At 50.4% G+C, this 19,187-nt stretch overlaps 1 protein-coding gene across 1 annotated transcript in view; it reads left to right on the top strand.

The window, feature by feature from the left end:
• Positions 1–13,447: 13,447 nt before the first annotated feature.
• GDPD4 (glycerophosphodiester phosphodiesterase domain containing 4) overlaps positions 13,448–19,187 on the top strand; it is a 44,473-nt gene continuing 38,733 nt past the window's right edge. The window contains exon 1 of the mRNA XM_067289608.1: positions 13,448–13,468. The gene's annotated coding sequence lies outside the window, so the exon portion shown is untranslated. The remainder of the gene's footprint in view (positions 13,469–19,187) is intronic.

Genomic DNA, 19,187 nt, shown 5'->3' with positions numbered 1-19,187 from the left:
CAGCTGCAGCGATAGCTTACCTTTAGCCATCCCTAGAATGTCTTAATTAAACAGACGTGTTTTTAAAGGACATAAATCCGACCGATTAGTTGTTGCAGGCTCTTCTCTGGACAGACGTTATGCCCCTACCAAACTGCATTCTCCTTTTAAACAAAAGGGGTGCATGGCTTTCTTGAGAAAGGAGGCTCTTTGAGAAAGGAAGTTTCCATGGAGACACTGACTTGACTTAAGCGATCTGCTTAGAGCTTGAGAAGAGACTTGGGAGTAAACACCACATCAAGACAAAAGCCAGTATTTTGCAAAGCAACCGGGGTTGCCTCAGTGTTTTGTTTCCAACTTGATGCCCCTTTTCAGAGTTTTAGAAAGTGCCAAAAGTTTTGCCTGGTCAAAGATTTGAGGCACGTAAAAGCCAGTCACTTCTTAGCCAGTATCTCAGTGAATGTCCTAATACATCTGTGTCTCAAAATACTGCAGATTGGTACAGATAGGCCATGTTTACAGCGAGGTACGATGCAAGAACAGACCGAAGTGGCTGGTAGGTAGGTACTTGGTTTCTTAAAAGTTTGACATCATTACTTGACTATAAAATTGGTTCAGACCAAAGTCCAAGAAAAATATTTGTTTGAACGTTATTCCTGATTAAGAGTTTGCACAATCCATTTCCACAGTGGATACCAACTTCTTCAATGTTAAAATTGTAAAAGGTGAAGTCTGACTCCCAAATCTTCTTCCCAGCATAAAATGATGAGCCTGTTTAATGATTTCTTTTATTTTGACAGTATTAGAAAGCCTGTAGATGTATTTTGGGGTCATAAACCCACCAGATCAAGTATATGGATGATTACTGCTCTAGGATCTCAGTGTTTGTTGCTAATGACAGTTCACAAAATCAAGTGTGGGACTTGAGGGAAGCAGCTGCGAGCCTCAGCAGGGAATAGCAAGTGGTGAAAAAAGAGAGCAAATATACCCAAAAGCTGAACAGAAACAGGCCAGAACGGATGCCTGCAAAAAAGTGGTAGGAGAGCTACAGAAGAAGATGGAGTTGGGCCAAGGGGTGCAGGGGCAGAAGGAAGCAAAGATTAAAGACCTCAGTTCCACATCAGCTTGCTGAGAAGCTCCCGGGAGCATCACAGCCGCCTGCTGCATAGCGAGGTAGGAAAATCTCTGAAGAAAGGGAGCAGTAAGGAGCAGGGAACCTTTCATGTGAAATGAAGAGGTTCCCAAAGCGGCTGGAGAGCGAAGCGGAGACTTTGAGTTACAGCGCGTGCTAAGAGAGCTGGAGCTAACCCAAGAGGTTTGCAGAAATGACATCATTCCGCTGAAAAGAAAACTGGGAAGCAGAATGAAGGAGAGAGCCTTGTCGTGACGGGGAAATGGAGAGAGACGCCAGGTTTGCCTGGTACGTGAAGCTGCAGAAGCAAATTTAGCGCAGGCGGCTGGGGATGACAAGGAAATCATTCCCTCTTCCCTTGCAGGATTGCTGCGGCATCTTTTCGCTATCAACGCTGCTTTGGGATCGTTATCAGCACCAGTTGTGCTTTGGGCTCTTATTTGCAATGAAGACTGTCAGTCAACAACTGCTGTTTTCGGGCCAACTCCAGCTTGCCGACAGACGTCTTTGTGTCACGTTTAACCCAAAAATATGACAGGCTGTTACCATTTAAAAATCAGTGAGATTATTTATTTCTTTTTCTTCCTACTGCCTTGGCTTAACTCTCCTGCAGTGCCCTGTTTGTTTAATGTATGAGGTCAGCTCAGCAGTTTCAAAAACAAAACTGAAACTTTAAATAAAACCTAAATGAATTACCTGATTTTTCCTTCCCTTGCTACTTCAATGACACATGAAGTGACAATAGAAATGAGTGGGGGTGCTTAAAGGCAGAGTTGTGCTTCTCTCATCTATTTTAGATTAATGAGATCTTATTTGATGGAGCAAAGTGACTTTACACTAAAAGCTGTTGTACTAAGGGTGATTTTTACTGCTTATTTTAATGAATTCTGCAGTAATTAAGGCTCTGAGATTCTCAAAATTCTATCTAGCACATTTCTGTGTTGTTTGCTATCCTAAATGTTAATATTTAATATAGAGACAACAGCTAAGAAAGACTACGGTGGTTTTAGCTGTTCCCTTGTCTTTCTAGTTAAAGCTTAAATAACCCCCAGACAACAACTTACCTTGTCTGGCCTTCAGTTCCCAGTCTGGGGCTGACGGTGGCGTTGCCTTTCTCTCACAGCCACTTTGCTTTATGTTTGTAAGAAGAAGAGCTTACAAGAAGGCATCCTGTCTGATGTTTCTCTCTGGAGAAACATCTGTCTGGAAGCAGGATCTGGACCACAGCTTGAGGAGGGAAATCACTGCCTTGCAGATGCTTGTTTTCTCCCCAGGTAGAGCCAGGTGTCTGAGGCTCCTGATATGGGGGAGGAAATCAGGTAAGGGTGTTGGATGGGTGTTTAAACCGCCTTCCCCAGCATCGCTTTTTCCTCTGAGGTCAGTAGCTAAGACTGATGGAGACCGATGACAGGAGCGGGAGTTCATCTTCCCGTGTGCCTTTTGCACGAGTGCCTCGTTCCGGTGTGGGATGGGGAACTTCATGGGCTGGGGAGGATGCCATGGGCAACCACACTCACCCTCCTGCAGCTCGTTTCCTCCGTGTTTCAGTGAGGCAGACCTGAACGTTTTACCCTGATGGAGTTAAATAAACCAAGTCTAGTGCTAAGAGGAAATGTTCAAGTCGGCTTCTGGTGAACAGGAGGGTGATAGGGAGGGGAAAGCTCTCCGCCGGGGTCTTGCAAGCCAGGTGGGTGCTGAGCCATATGCCAAGGGGAGCTGAAACACAGCTGGAAAAAAAGGGGACACATTGAATATGGGGTTACTAACTAGCTTGAGTAAGACAATTGCGTGTTACTTCATAAAATCGCCTATGGCCAGAACTTGTGCTTTCACTGAAAACTGGTTTGCTAACAGCTCTCTTGCAGGAAACCAGAGGAGAGGCCCATTTCTCTGCTTTTGCAAAGATGGGGGGCCCTGTGACCTGAGCAAGAGGAACATTGCAGCCCACTGAGAAATGCCTGGAGACTGCGGGGTCCTTGGTACGTGTCCTGGCTGCTTCTCTCTGCCACGATGTGATAGCATCCCACGTGGGATGTCCTTGTCCCATTAGAGATGGGAAATCAAACTGTGCCGCCTGGGTGATGTAGCTACTTCTTCTACCTCTTCCTCCCATGAAGCTTGTGCCAGCAGATCTGGCTTCCTTGTAATTGTCATGCGAGAAGGTAACGTTCCCATGAAAGTGCCTGTAAAAGCGATGCCGGGTTGGTGTTTGGTGGCTCACGTCTGGCCCGGTAGAGGAGGCACAGCCTTTCTGTAACAAGAAAAACAGAGCCAAGCAGCTGAGCAGGCAGTGACTGTGCACCCCCCAGGTGGATGAGGATTTTGTGTACTCCATAACAGTAATTTAGTGATGGTATCCACTGCCTTCTTTCTTGATATAAAATTAAGAGGTGCTATCACTTGTCTCTCTTTCCCCCAGGGAAATACAGAAGGGAGGGAGGGGAAGGAAAACTTTTCCCCTGCCTGGCTGCGCTAAGACTGAGTAGCTGCAGGCTGGAGTGTGAGCTGCTTTCGATGGAAGAAAAGTAAATCCCACAAGACTTGCAAGCCTTGTACCCCTCTGCACCAGTCAGAGAAAGCTGTCTCCATGTGCCACCTTGTGCAAGGGTCTGTTTCCATCAACGAGGGCAGCAGAAACCTGACGGAAAGCAGTGCAGGGCAAGAACCGCCACTGGAAATATGAGGGTTTGACATGGATGAAGTAGGTGCATACGTAGGAGAACAGAACTAGCTTTGTGTTTCCTCACGGTGTGGAGGAAAAGCAGTCATCTTCTCAACAGCAGCACTCAAGAAGCTTGGTACTCTGAGGCTCTGGGTCCTCAGCCTTCAGCACTTCTGCCCGTGGCAGAAAGCCCCGTGTCTGCTCCCAGGCCTGCTTGCACTGCTCCCGTCACACCTCCTGCTCCTGACCCCCTTCTGCTGTGCCCGTGGCTGGGCAAGATGAGGTGCACGGCTGGCCGTGCCAACTGCTGGTGGCCAGCCAACAGCTGAGCCACAAATTTGCCCACGTGGCGCTGGGCAGTAGTTTGCTGCTTTTTCACCTATTGGGCAGGCCAGGCGGGACTGCTGAGGGCTGAGCCATCCTGGGATGTGCTGGTTGAGCGTGTCTGCCTCCAACCAGCCACCGTTTTCCATGATTTTTCACAGACCTTCTGTTTTGGAGACCTCTTCCCCTGGCACAAACTTGGTTGAATTGCCCAGCAGTTGCTGAGAGTGAGATATGGTAAATGGGCCATGATGTCAAGGCCTTAATGGTTTGGGGATTGGGAAAAGATACTGAGGGTCTCTATCGGGTGCTGCTTGTTTGTTTAGGTAACTGGAGCTGTTGGCTGCTTAAGAGGTTTCATCATGTCCAGGCTGACGTTGGCTTTGTTTAAGTATAACTCGTTTGACATCTCTTCATAGCCCCTAATGAGCTTTCAACAAAAGTCTGGCAATTTTTTTTTCTTTCCGATTGCTGAATCAGTTCTGGAGAGTCAGGTAAGATAACTCTAAGGAATTTGGTCTTTAACCGAGCATCTCTATGAAACTCAGATCTCAGCATGTCTCCACCTGTGAACCTCCTAATGCAGTTCCCCCCCATCATGGGTCACCCTTTGAAATCTTGGTACCGCTCAGTGGTGGAGGCTTTTCTGAGGATGAAAACAGCAGAAACTCCTTCATTCAGAGATTATTTTCTAAACATTTCCATACTCGTTTAGGCACCTTGGTGAGGCAGGGTTTTGAGAGCTCCTGCAGCTTTCCTGACTGAGACCTCCAGGTTGCAATATACATGTTAATACCTGTCCTCTATTCCCAAAGCCTCATTTCCTTCCATCTGCACAGGAGGGAAAATAACGTGATTATCTCCGAGGGGTGTCCTGAGGCTAAACTTGCAATTATTGCTGTATTGGTGGCGCCTCTCTCGGAAGATCTTTAAGCACTTCTCACAAACCATCACGAACAGGGTTTACTTTTTCGTACCTGAACTTAGTGCCCTGTCTTCTTTGATTCTAGGGTAGATCTATGTAGCGGTAAGGTTTACAGAGAGAGGTGATGCCTTATGCTAAATCAGAAGGGCCACAGGGGAGGAAAGAAGAGAAGACGCTTTTGGGAACAGACGACTTCAAGTCCGACACAGACACAGCGAACTGGAAGTCAAGTCCTGGTGGGAACAGTTGTTCTGCGTGCAGCTGAAGGATCTTAGTTTATTTGGGAGCAAAGGGGGGAATTAGTAGTAGGAGAAGCAATAAGCTAGTAGGTATAACAGAGGAAGAGATGTTAATTATTGCACCCAGAAGAGCTCTGAATTTTGGTTCCCAAGGGAGGATTTGGGAGGATTTGTAGCTTCGTTCTAACACTGAGAGCAGGGAGCTTGCCTGGGTTTCTTGGCTGGTCCTTTCTGATTCCTGTGACTGTAATGCCCTCTCCTGGCAGCTGCACTAGGGATTAGTTTCCTTTTACATTGCCCAGTTTCCAGTGCAAGACCCAAAGTCTGAGTGCTACCTGCTGAAGGCAGCCAGCACTCACCAGCCGGTAAAAGGAGGTGGTTTTTATACTGGATTTCATGCCCCACAGAATCACAGAATCACTGAGGTTGGAAGGGACCTCTGGAGATCATCCAGTCCAACCCCCCTGCTCAGCAGGGTCACCTAGAGCACATTGCACAGGATTGCATCCAGGCGCGTTTTGAATATCTCCAGAGAAGGAGACTCCACCACCTCTCTGGGCAACCTGCTCCAGTGCTCTGCCCCAAAGTGCCTATTCCCTTGCCATTGCCCCATATCCTCCATCTCCACCTTTTCTTCTATCTCCTGAAGGCCGAATGCCGACTCCAATGTTCTTGTGCCTGCGCTTGGAGGAGTGCACACCTCTCCCAGGCAGGAACCATCATGCGAGTTTCTTATTTTCAGGTAAGGCAAATAAGGCAGTTGGCAGTCATCGTCAGCCGGCTGCAGGGTTGGTTTTCAGCTGTGGAGACCACACTGCGGATTCAGAGCGGGTGTCCGTGCCCTGGGCAAAGCCCGGATGGCAGCTGTCTCACTGCCGCAGTGACTGCTCGTAGCATTGGCTCAACAGGGGCTGCGAAACCCACCCGAGAGGCTGGAGAAGCGGCCAGGCAGGCTTTGCTGCCCCAGCTGACCTCCACACTGCTCCATCGCTTGCTCTACCAGTTTCCTGTACTTTGAAATGGTTTGGGGGTCTGTGCGTGTACCTGCAGGAGGTGCTGGTGTCACCCCTTCCAAGACAGGTCCTGTTCAGCCCAACCTGCCCTCTCACCATTTTGAAGTTATTCTTTACCCTTATGCATTACAGCAGCTTCCTCAGGGAAATTTGTCGCTCCTAGAGCCACAGTTACGTGTGAGCCCCATGGAGGACAGGATCTCTGCTCCTGTGGCAGCAAAGCCCCCCTGATGCTGGACCCAGCGTGCGTGTGCTTGTGCATCAGCGAGGTGGGTAGTGAGGGAGACTGGGCCGGACTGGAGAACAGGCTCAGCCCTGTGCCTCCCTCGTGTTTGCAGACACCCTTACGCTCCCACACCTTGTTGCCCCAAATCCCTAGCTGGCATAAATTTGAGGCTAGCGGCTCTGCTTGCATTCAAGCCGAGTCCCACTGGCCGTGTGTGCGGCCGTAAGGGTATCTGGGACCCGAGTGCACCTGGATTGAGCACAGCGGACAGGTGTAATGGCCACCATCCGATTCCTCCTTCCAGGGGCTGCACTGGCCCAGGAGGGCAGTGACAGGGCTGAAAACTGCTTCCCCATCCTCTACTCCATTTCTTTCCCCAAACTCAGGGCTCCAAGGATGATCTTTCCTCAGGTGGGAAGTATCCGCCACTTTCTTCTAGCAGAAATTTCCCCAGGTAAATCCATGTTTTCCAAACATGTCAGGCTCTAATACCACCTCCCACCCAAGGATTTGTTGTCTTTATGTGTTTTGTAGGTAAAAGATCTCTTCTCTTTTTAAAATACCCAAGGGAGATATGCTTCTTCAATGAGACAGGCTGATGGATTGCTGATGCTAGATCCTCATTCACTGTCCGCATGAGCTTTTTGCAAGATGAGCTTTGAGTGCTGGGCACAGATTTCTGCGGCTTGAGCCCACCCTTGTGCAGATCTCAGCCTTGGTAGCTTGGAGAAAGACCCACTGCCTACTGTGGAGGTGAGGCCAAAAACAGGGGCCTACAAGGAATTACAGTTTTATACTTGCTGTGTTCTTATCCTCTTCATTTAGGATCTGCTAATGACCCTTCTCAGAGAGGGCGTTTGATCTCCGAGGTGGCCTTTGGCAGTGGAGGACCCCAGGCTCCAGGGTGCTTCAGGGATAGACTAGCCCAGGGACACTGTAAGTTGTCTCGCCTCCTTTGGCACCACGAAGGGGCCGGCGGGCAGACCTGCGCCCAGAGAGGGTTGGGGAGATCTGCAGACGGGTCTGGGGTGATGCTGGGGAGAAAGAGACAGCAGTGACCCCACACCAGGCACCATCCAGCTCTGCTCTCCCCTCGCAGCAGGGAGGGAGGGCTCGGTGCGCCCAGGCTGGTACGAGAGCCTTAGGCAGAGCTGCTGCCCGCGTCAGCGTGCTGGGGAGAGGGATGTCTCACCACAGTCCTGGCCTCTGCTTGCCTGGGACACTCACGCAAAGGATAAAAAGTGCCCAGTAACATCTCAGCCCATCTGCTGGACTTGTCCTGGGAACAACAAGTGCCACCCAGGAGGCTCTGTGGTGACAAGGCTGAAGCATCAGGCCAGGGGGTGGGGGAGATGGGGCAAAGAATGGTTTAACCAGTGCGAGTGGTGGGAAGCACCTTTGCTACCTCAAATCTGAGCCCCCCCCAAAACTCAGTGGGGCTCAGGAGCTGGTGTCCCCTTGCTGTGTGGTTTCCTGAAGGGCGACCAGTGTGGTTTATAACCCGGGGTGCTGGTGCGAGGTGGAGACCTCGCTGTGACGTCCCCACTGAGAGCAGCAGGACGTCCCTGACACCCACAGGTGCCTCCTCGAAGGTGAGGGGTTCATCAGGGAAGGGGCTAACGCAGTCCTTCAGGATTCATCCAGCAAAGAGGACCGTCAGGCAGGAGGCCCAGACCGAGCCGGCCTTCGTGTCTCGCCACCTTGAGCACCGAGGCTCTGTGAATAATCTCTCTCGACAGCGGTGTGACCTGCCTGCTGGGATGTTTCACTGTTTCACACGTGCGGGTGGTGAATCCTTGCCACTAATCCAAAAACTGGGCACAGCAAGCGCATGCTGCCCTGGCAGCGAGATGGCGATGCACGCCGGGTGCGGGAACGACGGGGTGCTCTCCTCTGGCCCGCTATAATCCAGGGCTGCGCAAGGATTTGGCAATGGTCGAAGCGGGAGCCCCTTTCTCTGGAGGCAGCAGGAGGAAATGGCCCAGAGAAGTGTCTCAGGCTCTCATAAAACAAAAAATATAGAGGTGCTTTACTCCTGAAATCCAACAAGTTCCTCCCAGCATTTGCCACGTTGCTCTGCTCAGGTCCAGAAACATTTAGCATTTTCCTGAGCTTTTCCTCAGACGCCTGAGGGCTGGTTTATTGGACCCTTTTCTTCCTCACTGGTCCTTGCATCTTCTTTTTCTCTCTGAGACTTCCCTGGACCTTCAGGTTAGATCAAGTTGCGAGCTCCTGTCTTATCTGGGTATATTGCAACCCCCCTGACTTCTGCCAGGAAAAGAACAAAATGACACAGTTGCATAAAGAACAGCCACGAAATGAAGAAGAAGAAGGGAGAGGACGGTCTTTCCCCCTCTTTTCATACTGCTGTATAAAACAGCCCTCGCTGCCAGCAGCAGCCAGCCCCGCCGTGGGAGAGCGGGTGGTGAGGAGTTGCTGCAGCAACCACTGCGAAAGGCAGAGAGTTTGTCGCTCGCGGCCGGCCGGCTTTGAAGTGCGGTGTGAAAGCTCCCCCGTCTGCCCTCAAATCGCACAATGCAGCTTGTATTTGTGCCGTGGGGCCCGTTTCCTACGGCTGGGCGGTGCACGGGGCTGTCTGGGGGAATCCGTCTGGTCCCCCCCTCCTTGTTGGCTGCTCAAGGGATGCGTTTCACTGGGGAAAGATGCGCTTCGCAAGGCACAGCCCGTCTCCAAGCCCCAGGACTGCCTGTTCCCTCCTCTCATCTGCTCCAAGAAGTTCAAGGAGCAAAATCGGTGTTTTCTAGTTTGGTCTGTCCCATTGCGTCCTCACAGATCAAACCGGGTAACTTCCAAATCAGTGGGGTTTCTTCTCTGACCAAAGTGATTTGGTGCTTAGTTTATATGACCAGAAGCAGAATTTGGCCCCAGAAGAAACTGGCTGGCAATTTTGGCTGCCTAAAGTTGCTTTCTGAGTTTGAATTCAGATGCTTTAGGCTGAATTTCAGTGGCTCATGCTCACTCCAGAAGAAACTGTTGAGTCTCTGGCACGTCTCCATGGACTTCACTTCTCCACAGCTTTATTCACTGCTCCTGCCGTGACTCGGGAGAGGGCAGCAGCATTTCCTGGGAGCAAGCGGGCTTCAAAATATAAATCACCCCAGGCTCCAAGCGGCCTTTCAGAGCCTGAGAAATAGCGGTGAAGGAGATGTCCTTGCAGCTTGCCAGCATCGTGCAAAAGCTGCTGCTCCCTGTTTGCACGACGGTGATGCTTTACCGATGTGCTGAGTTCCCCCACGCTGCTATCCTGCAAGAGAGCAGAGATTGAAGTTTGGATCAGTTCAAGTCACCTCTTCCCCCTCCTCCCCTTCTCCGTTATCACTCTTGGAAATGCCAACGCATGCTAAACGGTGCAGTTTCTGTAGTTAATCTTGCGGGGACGTCGCTACCTGCATGAGTCACCTGCTCTCGAGGCTCTGCAGGAGCACGTTGTGCAACCGTGTGCCGGGAGGGGTGTGAGCGCAGCCCGGAGGGAACCGAACCGGCTCCTTCGCGCTGCTGGGGTGGGCAGCCCAGCAGGGCTCCGTGCCGTGGAAGAGGGCGAATCTCCCGAGCGCAGCCAGCCCTGCAGCGCATAAGGGCGCTCGGCCCCGCAGGAGAACTGGGGCGTGCCGATGCTGGAGCGGGGAACAGGGAGGTTGTGAGCACAGGGCGGGATGTGGGTTTTAGTAAGAGAAGGCAGAGGATGGACGGCCTGATTTGGTGAAGCCGGGAGTGTGTCAGCAAAGAGGTGGGGGGACATGAACGCGTGCATTTCTCGATGAAATATAGCCTTGGGCTCCAAATCTTGGCCAGCGCCTCGCGTAGGGAGACCATTGCTGTGCCTGATGCTCCCTGTTCGTGCTGCTTCCACCATGGTTTTATCTTCTGCAGATGCAAACTGAGCCAAAACTCGCCAGGGTTCAAGGCCAACCTCCCCTGCTGACATCCTCTCTTTTTTTTAAGTGGGCTTTTATAGCACTAGGCCCTTGCGGCTGCTGTTTACGACCCCATAAACTTCAGGGCCAGGCTTGCTGATGGCCGGGCTCCAGCAGGTCCTGATGTGATGCCGACAGGGATCTGGATGAGGCCCATCACACCGAGCATGGTAACAACCCCGCTCGCTTGCCTTCGCTGACAGCTGATGGAAGGGCTGGGGCACAGGTTGATGATTTTCCGACTGAGATAATCTAGAGAAATCCGAACGGGAGATACTGGAAATAGAGTAGCCTCTGCCCTGCCAATGAGTCATTTGTCAGGTGTATGCAGAGCAAACTGCAGCATTAAAGGCTTTACACCTCTGCACCCAGAAGAAAGGGCAGAATGCAAAAGGGCAGTGTTATTTCAGGGCTGAGAACAGGGATACCTGGGATTTCCTTTGCTTGTTTGGGGGTGAGGTTATGGTTGTGTTTTAAATAGCCACCCTCGCTGGTTTTTCAAGGCTCTTTCCTTCACAGCAGAGAGAGGAAGATGTTGCTCGGTGCTACCCCCTTATCCTGTACGTACCCCATGGAGTCTGTCCATACCATGAGGATGCAGCAGTTGGAGGAAAGGCCACGCGCTTGAACAAGCCCTGGGAAGGACAGCAGTGAAGCCCCATCGAGGAGGTATTTCTGTGAGCGCTGATGTTGCTCTGGGCTTTGAAGGCAGAGCAAAGCTCTCAATCTCTCTGGCTTCTTCACTACTCCTTAAACTTGGTGGGACACCACCACCAAATGCCTCCTGTTCTGTGGGGCTTGCTGGGCAGGGACCTCTGGGACCAGAGCACGGCCCCATGATGAAGCTGAGTTCAGTACAGCCTTCGACGCAGCCTGCACCAGAGTCTCCTCGAAGACAGTCTGCCTGCTTGTGACCCTCCGGGAGAGCATCAGGCAACAGGGATGTTCAATGTGCTGGAGACAGGACCGGGGCCTCCACAGGAGCTGGACGCAGCCATGGTTGACACCACGGGAACTGGGTGTCCAGCAACTTGCCCCGAGCCTGTTCCAGCAGACTCTTTGATTAGAGATTTGGACACTATAGTGATGGTCGTGGTGCAAAACAACCTGAAATTAGAGCTGCCCTAGCTGTAACAGCTGGAGAAGAAAGGAGAACGAAGAGAGAAGGAGAAATGCATCCACTTGAAAAGGACAGGATGCAAGAGTGTGGCTTTGTAGCTGCACTCTCAGTTATGTTTAGATTATGTAGAGTTAAGCTATGTCAGAGGGAGGGACAGCCTAAATCCTTACAGAGAACCCGAGGACCCACAGGGAAGAGCTCCAAAATTGGTGGACATGGCCCAGGGGCCTCCTGGATTTACTTGCTTGTACTTGGGCTGATGTTCTCCTGGACTTCTAGTAGTCCACAGAAATATCCAGACATCCACGAACCTGAGCTCTTCCTATGTATGGTCAAGGAAAGTAAAGCTTAAAAATAGGAGGTAGCTACAGGACAGCATCTTATGAATGCGTGGAGAATTTCTAGATCATTTTCTCCTACATAAATGTACTACTAAGGGAAAAAAAGCCAGTAAGTCAACTCTGGAGATTCAAACTGCTGGTTACCAACCTGCAAGGTACTTTCAGTGCTATTGGCCTCCCTAATCTCATGCTTTCCTGTTATCAGGTTTCCAGGAATCAGACCATAAAACAAGTAATATTTCTAGCGATTTCACACAATCCCATGCCATGTCTATTTACCCCAGAGAGCTGCGTGTAAGGTTGAAAACAATCACTAACAAAAACAGCTGCTTTTGCCTTCAGCACATGCCTTGCAGTGCCCTCATTTATTTAACATTCTAAGCTGAAAGGGAAATGATGGTATTTTAGGATTGAGTGTTATCTGAGGATTAGCAATACTGCTTTTATAGTGGGAATATTACATGTCCTATGTTCATCACTAGGTTTCAGGGTGAATTAGGCTGTCACCTCTGTAGGCCATTTCTGAGCACAACACTTCCAGTTAGAAATTTATCTTTGTAGACTGAAAGATCTAGAAACTGCTGGGCCATCATTTCTGCCCTGTTTCTTCCCCTCTGTATTTGTGCTACTCATTTTTGAGGGACCCTCTGGTCCGTCTTTTAGTCCAAGAAGAAAACTCAGAATGTGAGAGACAACAGGGATGAAAATACTGCACAACTGGTGTTTCAGAAACAGCTCTTCAGGGCCGGGGGGGAATATTTCTTTCGTCTCCCGTGCAGCAAAGAGCTATTTAGGAGGAGGAGGAGCTGTGTGAGGTTGCATAGCTTTCTAATCTGAGAACCTTTACAGATGTCTCTCTGAAAGGCCACGGCAAATTCAAGCTCAAAAACTCACTGGAGGTTGCAAAATGCAAGCACACAAACTGCTTTTGTTTTGCTGATCTGCCCCTCACCCCCTCCAGAGGACATTATGTCACTAATAGGATTTAGATATTAGAGCCAAAAACATTGCAAAACTTAAATAAAATAACCAACGTTCATGTTTGGGGCAGTTTAAAAATCTGGTACAGTGGATTCTTTCTTGGAGCTTACACATGTGGGAAATATTTTTCCAGAGGATGTTTAATAGTGGTTTTAATTCTGAGGATCAACAATGACATGTCTTGCCCAAATCTCCTTTGAGATATTTCCTCAGAACCCATCCTCTGGACATCTAATTCTGCCAGGGCAGCATTTTAACATCGATCTTTCATGTTCTGCGTGGGTGTGCGCAGGGCAAGGAATCAATCAAACCTGGTTTTGCCTGGGTGTCCCCAGCTTCTCCCAGCGCCATACGGTGAGCAGCTGCCCACATCCCATGATTAGATTTTAGTTTTTCCAGCCTTTGGGACTGAATTTATTAAGCCCCACGTGGCCCCTCCTACCGTGGGAGGGACGGCTCCAGCAGCCTCTCTAATACTGGGTGTCATACAGCGGTGCCACCATTCGGGTCCAGGAGTGTGACAAGCAAAGGACGCAGCAATCCAAGTGAGGCAGAAAACAAAAATAACCCCTCCACGTGCGTCCTGGAGAGGTAAGTTAGCTCGTCCGTCCTATAGCTAAAGACGTTTGCGTGCCAGATGAAAAACACCTCTCCTGCCTCTTTCCTGCCTGCCATAAAAGTTAGCACCGTGGGGGGAGATTCCTTTGACTTTTCCCTTTGGACTTTTGAGTGCGTTGGTTGGGATCCGGCAGCGGGTGATTGACCTGGCTCCTGCCTGAATTGCAGTGAGAAACAAAGCTTGAAGAGCTGGAGAATGGGGAGAACCAATAACAAAAGCTTTCAATGGGGAGCGAAGGGGGTTATTTGCTAGTGAGGGGATTTCAGCAGGCTCCGTGGGAGCCCCCAACCACCTCGCTGAAGACGAAAAGGCTTGGTGGTACTTAACAGTCCAGCTTCACTCCCTGGGTACGCGCCAGGCGAAATTCGCTCTAACCTGTTGAGGAAAGAAAAGGGAGCAGGGATGAGATGCGAGCGATGGGTGGCTGGTCGGGTGGTTTGAGCTGGGGTGGTTGGTGGGGGGGAATTGGTGGTGAAACACTTGTAGTGCCTCTGATAAAGGGCGGTTTCCATAGTAAAATGGATAAAGGAGCCTCTTTCTCTTTCTGTCTCTGTGAGCTTGCCTAGCGTGTGAACCGGGAGGTTGACTGAGGAATAAATAACCCATGAAATGGTAACATCTGGCAACAGCTGTAAATAATGAGAAACTGGCTAGAAAGGCTGGAAACAACATGGGTCAAAAGCAGTCCGGTCTGATTTTGTCCCCGTGGCTGCAAATTGCTGTGTGAGTTTTGGCGTGCAACTGTTTTCTTCCTCTAAGTTGGATGCCTTGGCGGTGGGCCAGATGCTGGTGTCTGTTACGCAGGTGTAAATCAGGAGGAAGAGCAAGTCCTGGGGAGCTGTGCCGGGTTTGCAGTTGAAAGCAGGACTTGACCCTGATTTAGTTTGCTGGTGTTGTCCAAATACTTACACCTCACTTGTAGGTATAAATGCAATTAGCAGTGGAATGAGTGAATTCCGACTTCTAGGAAAGACTGAATTTTAATTCAGGATTGGGTGCTCAGCTAATATAAACCAGGGGACAAGCACCAGGCCAAGTGTGAGCTGGGCAATGCAGATTAGTGCTAGTAGGAGGTCCAGTCCATGGTGTATATCACCTCCTGCTAGCCGATTTTACTCTTTCTTTGGCAACCCTAATCTCACACTTGTCCAAATATAGTGTCTCTCAGGACTTATCCTCACGCACGTGACACTAGGTGGAAGGGCAAGAGAGAATGGAAATGATTTCCTACAGCTGCTCAAAGCTTTTTAGCTACATTTAACAAAAAATGTAGTGTACCATGAGACCAGTTGGATTTTAATTAAAAAATTGTTCTGAATGTGAAATGAGCCAAAGCTGTCACTTCCTTTCCAACCTCGCTATTGCAATGTTTAAAAGGTGTGCAAGATTTCCAGTGCAATTTGGAAACTCTGCAGAAAAATAAAAGTTGGGTTTCACGACCAGTCCTGTAACTTTCTCATGCCATGACTTTAGGACTAAGGAGATGACTGGTGTCTTTCGAGGTTTGCAGATCATTTTCTGTGATGAAAATGCAGGTCTTTAAACACACAAATTTGGTGATAACTTGTGAGATTATCTGCAGTTTAGAAAGTGCCTCTGTGCAAGCAGTTATTGTACAGCGGTGCTTAGTGTGGTAAAATATCAGCCAAACTATAAGTTCCTTTTTTAAGCTCATGGCCCTTTGCCAGCGCGCACTTCATTTTCTTGGTAGCCCTTTTTCAGACAAGCATTCGCGGTTCCATGCAAATGGCTTCAGCAATTACTGCCCCTCAGCTGAGATGCAGTAACTCAGCGCACGTGCTCCTGTCTCCTCGCAGTGAGGAGTAAAGCAGGCAAATCCTGCTCTGGTGCAAAGCCCCACCTCAGTGGCTTTGCACAGGGACGGGATCGTGGCTGGAAGAACCTCTGTAACGGTTGCTCCGTGCAAACTGCAATGCCGTGTGCGCAGCAACAGCTTGGCTTCGGTCTGCCCAACCTGGAGTACAGTCTTGCGTTATTTTGAGGCAGGAGGTCTGTATCTCAGCTTGGAGTGACCAGCTGTGGTCTGGCTTATAGGACTGCCCCAGAGACCCCTGCGTTGTGCAGTGAGTCAGGGACTCCCCCTGTTTTTTAAAAGACCAGGTAGGATAAGAAGTTGGGAAGATTCTCTGGGCTCTGTCTCTCACCAGATGGAAGGGAAAGGAGCCAACGTGGGTACAGCAGCCTGGAGACAAGTTCTGTGACATTGGCCTCTGCCCACAGCATCCTGGACCATCCCTCCACGCTAGGCTGATCTCTGAGAGCAGCAGAAGCTTGGTCTCCATGTTGCAACCTCTGTTCAAGGTCCAGACACCTCATGAGAGGGAGCTGAGCAGACTGCCTGCAGGCGCTCATCTGCTTGTCATCACATCCTCACCTCATTCTTCACACGCTAGGCCCCTGCTCTCCCAGCAGCATTCCAGGAGGAGCCACTGCTGGCTGCCTTTTCGTTGCTGATGGGTTGGCATCTGACGAGACTCCCCTGCCCACGGAGGGTGGCCCTTGGCTCATGCTCCCTATGACTCTCCCTACTAGCAGGACCTCAGTGTTTGCTGCGTTTCAACCCTTGCTTGTCTTCTGCAGCGAGAGGGAGGGGAGAAGAAAGAGTGATGCTTTGGAGGGTTGAACAGATTCACTGCTTCACGGCCAGGTCTCTGGTCTCTTACTGGTCACACTGCAGGGGATGTCCTGCTCTGCTGCCGTACATTTTCCTTGCAAGTCTTTGTGGTGTCCCCAGGGAAGACGCTGGGTTAAGCTTGAGGAGGACCTGTGCTCAGAGTCAGGAAGGACTCTCCAACCTGCTGGCCCAGGCCCTTTCTGGTGGTTGGTCAGTTGTAGTCTGTGCGAGTGCGTGCCATGCTGTAACAAGAGATCGATGAGGAACCCTTTCCTGGCACTCCTCTTCTGCACGTCTTGTGCCAAGGGAAGGCTCTTGGGGCCGTCACAGCATGGCAGTTCTTTTCTTTAGTTGTTCACCACGACAGGGTGCTCTGTAGCTCACCTGGAGTAGCAACCAGGGAGATAAGGCCAAGCTGGGTGGGGAGAACACATATGCCTGTGAATGAGCAGAGGATCTCCGGAGAAAGCATCTGACTGCCAGGCAGAGGCAGTGCTGGGGCTGCTGCCCGTGGAGGCGGCTGTGATGTGAACTCTGCTGGTGGGCTGCAATAAGAGGAAGAACAGATCTGCGCCCAGGGCACAGCACGGCAGCAGCCTGAGTCCTTGCCGTATGCCTGCACGTTCAGGACGGAGTCTAATTGCTTATGTAGAGATGCCTTTGAGTCAGCCTCTTCCTTAGTCTCTGCCTCATTTCCTCCATTCTCTAGTGCAACTGTGAGCAATTCTTTGTTTCTCCAGCCTCCATCTGCTCTCATTAGGCTGTAAGCCCCTGGAAAGTTTTCAATCCCTGGTAAGTTTGTACAGCACCAAGCACCGCTGGGCTTCGGTCCCAGCGGGGGGCCAGCAAAGGGCTCCGTAACAAGTAACAGGTTCAGTCCTCTCTGCTCCTGCAGCCCTGGCTGCTGCCGCATGATTCAGTCCAGCCCTTTTGGCAGCTGCTCTTAATCACTGAACTTATTTTGGAAAGTCTCCAGAATCGGAGAAATAAAAGACACTTTATAAAAGGAAAGGGGAAAAATTGGCAAGAGCAATTGCTTTTTAAAAGGCTACTTATTTCTTAAGATGTACTTGCTACTGATTAACCTTTGCTCTGTGATTGCTTTAATTGATTCATGCCTTAAAATGGACAGAAAAGTTCTATGGGGTCGTCAAGGCTCTCTCATAAATGCTCCATTTCTCTGCAAAGTTTAAAGACATTTTGGCTGGGGAAAAAGTATTTTTTGCACAAAATGCAGGTGAATGATACCAACACTTTTTTCCTTCTGCTTCCCTTAGGCTGTCCAAGCTCCCATCTTAGCACCATACTGCTCCAACATCTTCTTTCCCTCCCCATTGCTAATCGGCAACCTGCTACCAGGCTGAGCCTATCCCACCCTCCTCTGCACTTTACAGGGAGTGGTGATTTTGGGGATGGGTTTTTGGCCATTTTGTGAGAATGAGGTCATATAGCATTGGAAACTACTGCTGTAGGTCAGCCTGTTGGTACCTTCCACGTGGCCTCAACTGTGGGACCATGTGGGACCATATGTGGTCCTCATGACTGCTTCATTCAACCACTCATGGTGAATTTCTGTGGCTGCTCTTTGTACAGGAGCAGGATACTTCTTCCGGCACCAGGAGAGCACCTCTGTCTTGGAGGAGGAACTGAAGCAGGGCACTTTACTGGGATAGACCCACAGCAAAGTGGGGAGACAACCCTTAAATAGTGATTGGCCTTGGGCTCTCCATGCTGCTGCTTGGGTGACAACAAGCAGCCACATCTGTCTCTGTCACTGCAAAGCTTGGGGTGAGATGCATGTGGCAGAAACCCCCTTTCATACAGAGGTGCTTGGTGGGCTGGAAGGAAGAGAAATGATATCTGCAGATAAGAGGGGATTTAACAAAGATCCATAAAACATTATAATCTGGGTGGAAGTGCCACCAGTTTTAGTGTTAGGAGAGTCAGTCTGGGACGGGAGTACAGCAAGAGCCCCACCGATTGCTACCCGGTCCTGTCCAACAGATGGGTGGATGGTGGTTTGCGAGATGGCTGCCCAGGGACACCTCTTCAGCTGGGGTGGCTGCATGTCACCTCTCTAATGGTGGCAGAGCGCACCTGTCTTATACCTGTGGGGGTTTGTCCTGAGGACTTGTTGTTATTGTATGAGGGGGTGAGGACCATGAGAAACCAGCAGGCACAGGGCGGAGGGAGATCAGGAGTGGGGGCGGTGGCAGTGGGAGTGAGAAGCACGCTGGGATGCCAGCTGCCTGCAAGAGGCTGCGTGCTGGCTCCTGGCCTCGAGCTGATGCGTATTTGTCCTTGCTACCAGTAACTGTAGAGCTCTCACACCTCAGCCTGGGCACAGACGTCCAGGGCTGGCTCCCAGCATTGGGGGAGCTAAAATGGGCAGGGCAAAACTGAGCAGGGATGAGGTCCTTCATGTGTTCGGACAGCACCTGGCTCTTCCAGAGCCTGCAGAGGTCCTGGGAAATACTTTTTTTTTTTTTTTTTTTAATCCCATTAACTGAGATCTACCTGGTCTGAGCTTTTCTATGGGAGAGCCTTCCAGGCAGCTGTGAGCTTTGGGGCCCAAGGGCTGCTGCTGTATCAAGGCAGTTTGTGAAACCCACGATACAGATGCTCCTCAGAGGTGAACTGAAAAGGTCACAGGGCTGAGTTGGGCTCACTGGGTTTGAGTGATGAACTTCCCTTCATTTTGGGCTGGATTCATGCCCCAGCACCCTGGGCATCTGCAGGGGCAATTCATGTTGTCTTGCTTTAGACGTCTTGGATGAGCTGGATCATGCCCATTTCTCTTCACTGACTGTACCAGGAGCTCAGGTTGAATACTCAAAGGTGGAGATGAGTCCAACCCTCCTCTTCCAGTAAGACCAAGGAAGGAATTAAAACAATCATAACAAGCTCTTTAACTGTGGCTGGGTGCTGATCCAGCAGCGCTGACTGTGCTGGTGCGTCCTGGGCGTTGTGAAGGTCTGCTGGTCTCCTGCACACGCAAGGAGATTTGCCTGCATGGGGTGATGCCCATGCAATGAAACCTGCAGAGCTTCCTGCCT

This window comes from Apteryx mantelli, chromosome 1 (assembly GCF_036417845.1).
Source record: "Apteryx mantelli isolate bAptMan1 chromosome 1, bAptMan1.hap1, whole genome shotgun sequence".
In the NCBI taxonomy this organism is placed as follows: Eukaryota; Metazoa; Chordata; class Aves; order Apterygiformes; family Apterygidae; genus Apteryx; species Apteryx mantelli.
The sequence above is the reverse complement of the archived record's forward strand: the minus strand, read 5'-3'. Positions and strand labels throughout refer to the sequence as shown.